At 37.4% G+C, this 10,392-nt stretch overlaps 1 pseudogene; it reads left to right on the top strand.

The window, feature by feature from the left end:
• The first annotated feature begins 1,348 nt into the window (after window positions 1–1,348).
• Window positions 1,349–4,901, top strand: LOC130868374 (thioredoxin-like protein 4A; annotated as a pseudogene).
• The last annotated feature ends 5,491 nt before the right edge of the window (window positions 4,902–10,392 follow it).

Consider the following 10,392-nt stretch of genomic DNA (forward strand, 5'->3'; position numbering starts at 1 on the left):
CCTCAGTGTAGGGGCAGGAACCGTTCCCTTCCAGATGGACTCCTCAACACCAAAACATGAACGTCTGGTAGTCCAATGACCCGTGGACAAAAGAGCGAATGCAGGGGGTAGGGCAGGGTCGAATAGAACACAGGCGACCCTCCAGCACAGGCTGGAGGGGTGCCTGTGCTCCCTTTCGGGGGGTTGTTTAGGCCTGCCCGGTAGCCAGGCACTCACTGCTCTGGGTGGGTAGCCTTAGTATAGGAGCAGGAAGCTGTTCCTCAGCAAAGGACCTTGCAGACAAGGCAGGCTTGGGGGAGGGGGCGTGTGTAGGAAAGAAAGCCCTGCAGCAGGAACTGGGGGAGGGGGGTTTGTGCTCTATTCCGGGACAGTCTGCCCCTGGATAGCATACACTCACCTGTCCAGATTGAAATTCTCAGCAACTACAAAGGGACACCTGGTAGCCCAATGAGCCAGGGACCAAGGGAAGAAGGAGGCAGGCAGGGCGGGTCCAGGAGAGCTCAGCAGACCCTGCAGCCCCAGCAGCAGGTGCCCACACTCCCTGGCGGGGACCTTGAAGCCTGCCTGGTAGTCAGGCACTCACTGCTCTGGGTGGGTAACCTTAGTGTAGGAGCAGGAAGCTGATCCTCAGCAAAGGACCTTGCAGACAAGGCAGGCTTGGGGGGGCACGTGTGTATGAAAAAAAGCCGTGCAGGAGGAGCTGGGGGAGGGGGTTTTGTGCTCTCTTCCGGGACAGTCTGCCCCAGGATAGCACACACTCACCCATCCAGATGGAACTTCTCAGCACCTACACAGGGACACCTGGTAGCCCAATGAGCCAGGGACCAAGGGAAGAAGGAGGCAGGCATGGCAGGTTCAGGAGAGCACAGCAGACCCTGCAGCCCCAGCAGCTGGGGCCCATGCTCCCTGGCGGGGACCTTGAGGCCTTCCTGCTACTCAGGCACTTACTGCTCTGGGTGGGTAGCCTTAATGTAGGAGCAGGAAGCTGATCCTCAGCAAAGGACCTTGCAGACAAGGCAGGCTTGGGGGGGAGGGGCGCATGTGTAACACATCATATTTTCATGTGTCCTTTTGTCTGTTACTTAATAATTTAATCATAACTAGCTAGCAGTATCTTCAGAAAGTCAAATTTTCTACAATTTTTAGGTGAACTAAAGAGCATGATATGACAGATATAAAGATCTACGTATATTATAATTACTACTTTTTGCATAAAATTTTACATTTTAAATTTTTGTATCTAAAGTGGCAACTAGTTCAGTCAGTAGCCTAAGTGTTTCTTGTGGAGGTTTGAGGACCATTGTTCAGACCTTCAAATCCCAGGTAAATTCCAAGTAGAAGTTATGAAATGTCTGTAATTTTAGCTGTGGAAGAGAATGACAGGTGTCTACTCAAGATTCCATACATGCTTCTGTATCTGCATAAAGGCTGGCTAGTAGACCAGCCCATCCTTTCAAAGAACCACACAATTGTCACTTGTTTCAGGCATGATACAGATACATAAAGATGAACGAGGTTCTGTACAGCATTATTGAAGAGGTTGATAATTTGATAGTTATCTTGTGGGTATTCCAGAAGTACCTGATGCCAACAAGATGTATGAGTTATACCGCCCATGTACTGTCATGGTTTTCTTCCAAAACAAATATATCATGATTGATTTGGCCACAAGTAATAACAACAAGATGAAATGTGTTGTTGTAGAAGGCATCTTGTTCATTTCCCAGCCACCCAGACTCCCAAAATAATCACACAGACACTACATTGTTTGCAATACTGTTTGGCCAATAGCCTAAGCATATTGCTAGCTAGCTCTTACATCTAAAATTAACACATTTCCATTCTTTAAATTTTACCATGAGGCTCATGGCCTACTGGCAAGGTTCCGGCTAGTAGCTTGTGTCTTTCCCCTCTGGGGGCTCCATGACATCTCAGTGACTCTGCCTTCTTTCTCCCAGAATTCAGTTTAGTTTTCCCCTACTAGCTTTTTTCCCCTATAACTCTCCTATAGGCCCAAAGCAGTTTCTTTATTAGTCAATGGTAATCAGAGCATTCAGAGGGGAACCCCATAAGGTTTAAAATTTAACATAGTAAAATTACATATAACAAAAGAGTTATCAACCATGAATTACAGTTAAAATATTTATAACTACTTTATCTTTTATCATAATTATGGAAAACTTTAACTATAACTATCTATTCTTCAACTCCATCAAAGACTCCAGAAGGATACAATGTTACCTAACAAAACAGGAAGTACATTGTAGGCAGTCTCCAAAACTCCAAAATTGACAGAGACATCTTGCTGTCCAGACAGTCACCCAAAGTTTTTCTGTAACATTGGAGCATCCAGTCTTTAGCCTACAGGCTCATAGTATCAAGCAGACTTTTTCATCAAGCAAGAAATTTCAAATACAGTTCCACCTATATTGGCAGTTTGTCAGTCACTTTCTTCTGTGTCCTGCAGAATGTCTGGCAGACTCTTTCATGAAGAAGAAACCCCAAAGGACATGTCACCTTTAGGCAAGTTCACCAGTCATTTCTCTGTGGGTCCTATGTGTCCAGCTCACACACCATATCATCAAACAATCCAGGGAAGAGTAGTTTCTTGTTCAAATGGCTAACAAACAGCATAAAGAGCCTCTTCAATATGGTGGGATGTCTTGCTCTGCCTTGATGTGGGTAGGAAGTGGCTTGGTCCTTCTTCAACTGAATGTGCCAGATCTGTTTACTCCTCATGGGAGCTTCTTTAATGCCCATCATCCTTTTGAAATAGCTTGGTGCTGCCAGGAGCAGATGTGTCTCACTGTTTTGAAAAATCCTAAGTTCTTAAACATTTTAAATGCCATATTCTGGAGGTCTCTGAAAGATTTGAAGAATACCTATCTAACTGAAATATATCTCTATATATCTAGAAAACCTAGCTAACTTGACTATAAACTTGACTATTATAGATGATTATCTATTAACCTGTATTTCTTAATTATACATTTCTAAAGGAACTACACAAACACAATACCTTAATCAAGAGCAGAAATATACATATAACGAAATTGATCTTAAAATTGTATCAATAAAACAAGATCCATACCAATGCAAGGTATTCATCTCTATATCATATCCCCCTTTAAATATAAAAAAATCATAAACAATATTTGGGAATATAAGCATAGATCTTTCTTTTTTTTTTTTTTTTTTGGTTTTTTGAGACAGGGTTTCTCTGTGGTTTTGGAGCCTATCCTGGAACTAGCTCTTGTAGACCAGGCTGGTCTCGAACTCACAGAGATCCGCCTGCTTCTGCCTCCCGAGTGCTGGGATTAAAGGCGTGCGCCACCACCGCCCGGCGACATAGATCTTTCCTAACTGCTTTCTGCTCTTTGTTGGGTGAAGTATTTTTGGGGGTGTTCACAGTGACCTTTCAGGAGGTCTTGTTCTATCAAACCACATTAGTCTGGAAAGATTCTGGAGTCTCATCCTCTGTGGAAACAAAAACAGAACCTGTTTTCCAAGGAAACAAATCCTTAGACCCAAATTTTGAAGTCATGATACATTTATGTTGGTTTATCTCAGAAGCCCCCAGAGTCAAAAAATCAAAGAAAATACAATAATATAAATAATTTAGACTCTCTGTGTACTTTCCAACTTTATGTGGCTTATTTTTCTTTACTTCTTTTAATCTATGACTGTCTGTACTCTGACACTTTAAAGATTTTGTTTTATTTTCTTTTATAAACCATTTACTTCTGTTTGTAACTCTCTATACTCTTTTTCTTCTCTTTCCCAAGCCTATGTACATTTATCCAACCCTGTGATCAATTTACATGTCTTTTCCATCTGAATATGTCTTTATTGTGTATCTGTAATTATTTTCTTACCAGAAGCACTTCTTAAACTGTTAAGTAGTTAAGCATCATTACTAAGACTAAGGCTGCTTTGCACTATCTGTTTAGTGCAGGCCATGCTCACAGCCCCATTTTCAGGCACACAATGGATCTATGTTGTCATTAAGCAAGTTGTAGCACCTTGCTCACAAACCCCATTCAAATGTTCAACTTTCTGAAAGAGCCAGAGTTTGTGCTGGCACCATAGCCCAGAAAGCCACTGCCATTTCAAAATCACATGGATTTTTATTGCACCTCTCTTAATGCAGTCCAACTCCCCTGCTCACCATGAACCCATCTAGAAAATAAGTTTGTGGCTACCAAAAGCCATGCTTAACTCTGTTCTTTGTGTCTATATTTCCTTTCCAAGCCCTCCCAGGTTTTATATAGATTTAGCTAACACACGTTGGAGCACCAATTGTTGTTGTAGGAGGCTGCTTGTTTCTATCCTGACCACCCAGTTTTCAAAAATAACCATACAGAAACTATATTATTTGCAATACTGTTTGACCAATAGCTTAAGCATATTGCTAGCTATCTCTTACATCTAGAATTAACCTATTTTCATTCTTTTATATTTTACCATGAGGCTTGTGGCCTTCTGGCAAGGTTTTGACTGGCAGCTCATGTCTTTCCCCTCTTGGGGGATCCATGGCATCTCAATGACTCTTCCTTCTTGCTCCCAGCATTTAGTTTAGTTTTTCCCACCTAGCTCTATTTCTCTATAGCTCTGCTATATTTCCAATGCAATACAACCCATGTGCTGTTATGGTTTTCTTCCAAAACCAACATATCATGATTGTTTTGGGTACTAGTAATAACAACAAGATAAACTGGGCCATGGAAGACAAGCAATAAACAGTTGACATCATAGAGATGATGTACTATGGCAGCTGCAAAGATGGGGGTTTTGTAGTGTCTGCCAAAGATTACAAAGTACAGATGCCAAGATCTACCCTCACAAGCTGGGCATGGGACAATGGGATCCCCTTTCACATGAAAACATTCAGATCTTCATAACCTTTGGAAAGGCCTGCAGTCGAACATGGCTGTGGGTATGGAGAATTCTTGAGATGACAGACACAGGGTCTTAGCTAGCTGAAGCAAATAAATATATCATGATGGAATAGTAAAATGAAAATGTAGTTCGATTTGAAGGGTTTTACAAACTGAATAAGACACACAGAGAAGTATGACGGGTATATTTTAGTAAGACAGAGATTCCACAGAAATGTTTAAAGAAGGAAGTATTCTTGCTGTCGAGCTGAGCAGGGATGCACAAAATAGAGAGTACTTGATCTGAGTAATGAATAATTATGGGTGATCATTTAATACAGAAGGGATGAAGATGGAAAGAGCAGGTAAAAGCCAAAGAACTTGAAGTAGCATATTGTACACCTATCAGTGAGACATTTAGTCAATTATTAAAATGTTAAATCACTTACATAATGATGAATCCTGATGCCATCAGAAAAAAGAGACTGAAGGTAAGAGATCACTGTATACAAAGTAAGCTAAGATTATAAAAGAAATATTGTTAGAAAACAGAAATTGTTTGTCAAACACATATAATGAAAGTAAAGAGAACATTGTACAAAAACTATGATTAAAAAATAAGTGATGATAGAAAACAGAAATGATTTCTCAAAAACATTATACTGAATCTATTAGCATATTACCTGTAAAAACTACACAGGAAACTCAGTAGTTGAGCTAATGAACTTTGTGGAGTTGCAAATATTTTTAACTATGAGGAAAATGATTGTGTCTAAATGATGTATTGCTTTCAGAAAATTACAGTAAAAATGTAGTCACTCAAAGGATAAGCTAGAAGAAAGAAATGCAGTAATTCTTCTATCATAAACCTAACCTGGTAGCTCTAATATTGGAAAACTTCTGCTTGGTCAACTGCAATATACTTTCCCTCTTAAACTCTGCCTGTGAATGCTTATATGTATAGATGATGTACATCAACTCAAATAGTAACTGGTGAAGTTTGGATAGAGAGAGAGAGAGAGAGAGAGAGAGAGAGAGAGAGAGAGATAAAATTTATCTCCTTCTTTCCTGTCAAGCTATATCACCTCACCTGTCCATCTTAAGTGCACTATTCATTTCTCTGGGGTTTCCATTTCCCCTCTGTCTGCTTATATATTGTGAAAAACATTATACCCTTCTGCCTATCTGGACAAATATTGTTGATAGCACTGTTGTTTCTATTTCTGAGTATCTGCTCTGTCTTGCAACTTTTATCCCTTTATGAAAAACTTCCATTGAAGTATTTTAATTTGAATATACTGTATATTTCATGCATGGACACTTACTATTGAAAAATTCAAGATTTTCTCCATATCTGCAATAAATATTTATTCTCTATTTACTTTGAGTAAATTTTCTCATATATGTTTGGAAGAAGCCTGAAATTTGTAGTCTAAGAATGCACAACAGAGAATATACAGAATGGAGCATAGACAGTTTAGAACCCTTTATTATTAAAGATCCTGTCAAATTATAGTAAAAATAATTAAAACAGAAAATTAGAGAGACCTATTACTAGATAAGCCTGTCCAAAGAGTTTCTAAAAAAATGAGATGGCTTTCCAAGACAAATTATACTATACTACAAGGAACACAGCACAGCAATGAGGTTAATAGCTATAATAAGGCCCATCTAATCTTCTCACAGGGCTAACAAAATGTCACCTAACAATATGACGTGATCTGTTCCAAGAATAATTCTAAACCAAATCCAGTGATTTTCAGAAGGAAAATCTACCTTAGCATAGCACGTTTCTCATACATTTTAAGGCTAGTAGCAACAGTAACCCCAAAGATGTGGCACTGAATACCTCATAATAAATTTTGATGTTTCAAAAGAGCAAAATCCCTACATTCTAAAATTTCTACAATCTAAAGCAACCCTAAAGATGAACCAAAATTATTAAAATCCTATCCTCAACTTTGGCCTGTTTCTAGCCAGCTTTACTAATTTAACTTATCCTGTTTTGCTTTATCTACACTTTGTATCAGAGCTTTATTTTTCTTTCCTTCTGTATATCTTACTTTCACTTCTTATGTCTGATAGACTGGTAGCAGTTGTCTGGCTTACAGCCCTAGGCATCTCCCTAGTTCTCTCCTCTTTCTCTTGCTCCTCTTCAGCCTAGATCTCTTCTTCTATTTATTCTCTCTCCCAGCCAACCCCACCTATCCTTTTTCTCCCTAGTCATTGGCCATTCAGCTCTTTATTAGAACAATCATGTACCTTAGGCAGGCAAGGAGAAACAAACGCAACACATTTTTACATAACCAAACACACATCTTTACATTGTTAAATAAATGCAGCATAAACAAATGCAACATACTTTCATATAGTTAAAGTAATATTCTGCAGCATAAAGAATTGTAACACATCATTACCCAGTTAATCATTTGGGATTGAATATCATTATAAAGCTTTTTTTGGCTTGAAACTCACTATGTAGACTAGGCTGGCCTCAAACTTGCAGTGAATCTTCTGAGTTTGCTTTCCAAATATTGGGATTACAGTTTGAACCACCAAGCCCAGAAAGTATATCATTAGAATTATGATGGCAATTTCATAGAATCTGTAGATTGTTTCAGTTGTTATGGAAGATGTTCAAATATGAATTTCAGCAATTAACACAGGATGACTTTATTCCAGTGTATTCAGTACTAAAAGAAAGCATAGGAAATAATTTCAATATATTGACATAGACTTGAATTTCTGTGTAGGATTCAGAAAATAATAGGCAAAATTGATGAACATGATTATCTGAATTTAAAAGAGAAAGAAGTTTTAGGGAATTAGAGTAAATTTGTGCTGCTCATTCATTCATAATCAGGGAAATATCCAGAACACATAACGTTTTAAAAAAATCAATAACCAAGAGAACAAAATTATAAGATCAATAATTGGGCACATGAACTAAACACACTTCAAATAAAATACAAATGGCTAATAAAAACATACAAAAAGGACTGACATACTGTGGGACAAAGGCCTTGTACCTTGTAAAGATTTGTCACTTGTGTTGGTTTAATAAAACATTGATTGGCCAGTAGTCAGGCAGGAACTATAGGTGGGGTAACCAGACTAGGAGAATTCTGGAAAGAGGAAAGGCTTAATCTGCTGTTATCAGCCAGAAGCAGAGAAAGCAAGATAAGAATGACTAACTGATAAAAGGTACAAAATCATGTGACTAAACATAGATAAGAATTATGGATTAATTTAAATTATAAGAGTTAATTAGTAATAAGCCTAAAATAATATGTGATCCAGTTTATATTAATATAAACCTCTGTATGTTTTATTGTAACTGAATGTCTGTGGGATAGGGCAGGACAGAAACTTCAGTCTACACTGACAAGATGACTCAGTGAGTAAAGGCACATGTAGTCAAGCTGGAGCATCTAAGTTTGATACCTAGTGCCGTGCCCACATGGTAGAAGGACATAAATGAATCTCGTAAATTATCCCCTGTGGCCCTTCATAAGATGTGTGTATACACAGTCATTGATACATGAATACACATAAATAAATGCAATAAATATATTTTTAAAATAATAAACATACAGAAGTATTTATTACATCAAGAAAACAAGAATCAAAATGACAATAAGGTTCTTTTTTACCTAGTCACAATAGGTATCTTCTAAAAAATAATTTTAAGAAATTGTTGATGAGGGTTAATATGGGAAGGAGCCAATATACACTTTTAATATGAACATAAATCAGTCTAACATTATCATCAACATCAATATGGACTTTCCTCAATGAAAACAAAAAACAAAATTGTCATATTATTCTGCTACACCATTTCTAAGTATATTCATTAAGAAATTAAAGCTTTTAGCCCAGCAGTAGTAGCATAAGCCTTTAATCCCAGTACTTGGAATGCAGAGGCAGGTGGATATTTGTGAGTTTTGAGACCAACCTGGTCTACAAGAGCTAGTTCCAGGATAGGCACCAAAGCTACAGATAAACCCTTTCTCAAAATACCAAAAAAAAAAAATAGAAAAGAAATTAAAGCTTTTATAACACTGTGATACTTGTATATCTAGCAGCGTTCACAGGAGTCAAGTAATGTATTTAGCATAGGTGATATTCAATGGATGAATGGATTATTAAAATGCTGTGCATATATGCAATGTGAAAGGGTCCATAGGTATGTATCCATTCTACCTTGACTAAAGGTCAGAGAGTTGGAACTTATTTCTGTTCCATCAAGTTTATTGTCAATAGTTCAGACAACAGGTGTGGCTAATATACAAACCTGGTATTTCAGGTATTAAGACATAGATCTCTTTCTACCTCAAACAAAAATCTAAGGATTCAACTAAGTTCCTATTCCCTTAAGGAGATAACAATGGATTTCACCCAGGGAGTGGTTTGCTAATAGAATATTTTGGTCTAGGGTGTGAGTGTTACTTGTCTTCTTTTGGCAACAGAATGTTTAATTAAGAAGCTCAATAAAAATAAAAAAGAAAGAACAAAAGAATGTAACACATAATCCTTCAACTGGTCTATTCAATCCTTTTATCATGTAAAATGCAGTTTTTTATCTTACTTATTTTAACTGTTAGGGTTAGGGTATTTAAGCAAATGGAAATTAAATGCAGATGATTTTCAGTATTTACTGGAACTCCCTCCCAATTCTATCTTGTTTCACTTTAGTATTTACACTCATGTCTTCATTCTCTTTACTTATTTTTCTAATGCCCATGACCTTACCCCAGTAAGTGGTATCCTTGTCAAAGCTGGTCTCTCCAACAATGAATTATTATAAATTAAAGAAAAATAAAATTATGTAATTTTCAGTTAGATTTTTGGAACTGGATTTATTCATGTTAAGTGACATAAGCCATCCTTGGAACAATTATTTTATGTTTTCTCCAAAATGTGAATTTAGAACTAATCATGAAAGCCAGATGTATGGTGTATGCCTTCATTCCCAGCACTCAGGAGGCAGAAGTTCACAGACCTCTGTGAGTTTGAACTCTAAAGAGTTCCAGGCCAGATAGGGCCAAATAGTAAGACCTTGTCTTAACAAAGAAGAAAATAGATAGAGAAATTATTTGGGAATATAAAGTAAACAAGTGGAATGGATATGTATGAACAATAATGCAAAAATATACAATGAGAGTATTTACACAAACACACACACACACACGGAAATTCCATCACAGTACCTAAAGGTTTGCATAAGTCTTACACATTAATAAAAATTAAAACTAGAACCATCATATGATATAACAATTGCACATTTGAGGGTACAGTCAATAAGACTGAAAGTACATATTAGTGAAATATACTCTATCATGCTTATTGCAGCACTACTCACACAAAAAAAAATCCTAAATGTTTATTATGAGATAATAAAATAATGAAAATATAGCAGGAAGAAGACAGGAAGAGCGAGACTGAAAAAAATAGTAATATATAGCTTGTCATCTGTAGTAGCATAGATGAAGGTGGGAATAAAATGCTAAGAGAC

This window comes from Chionomys nivalis, chromosome X (genome assembly GCF_950005125.1).
Source record: "Chionomys nivalis chromosome X, mChiNiv1.1, whole genome shotgun sequence".
Classification (NCBI taxonomy): domain Eukaryota; kingdom Metazoa; phylum Chordata; class Mammalia; order Rodentia; family Cricetidae; genus Chionomys; species Chionomys nivalis.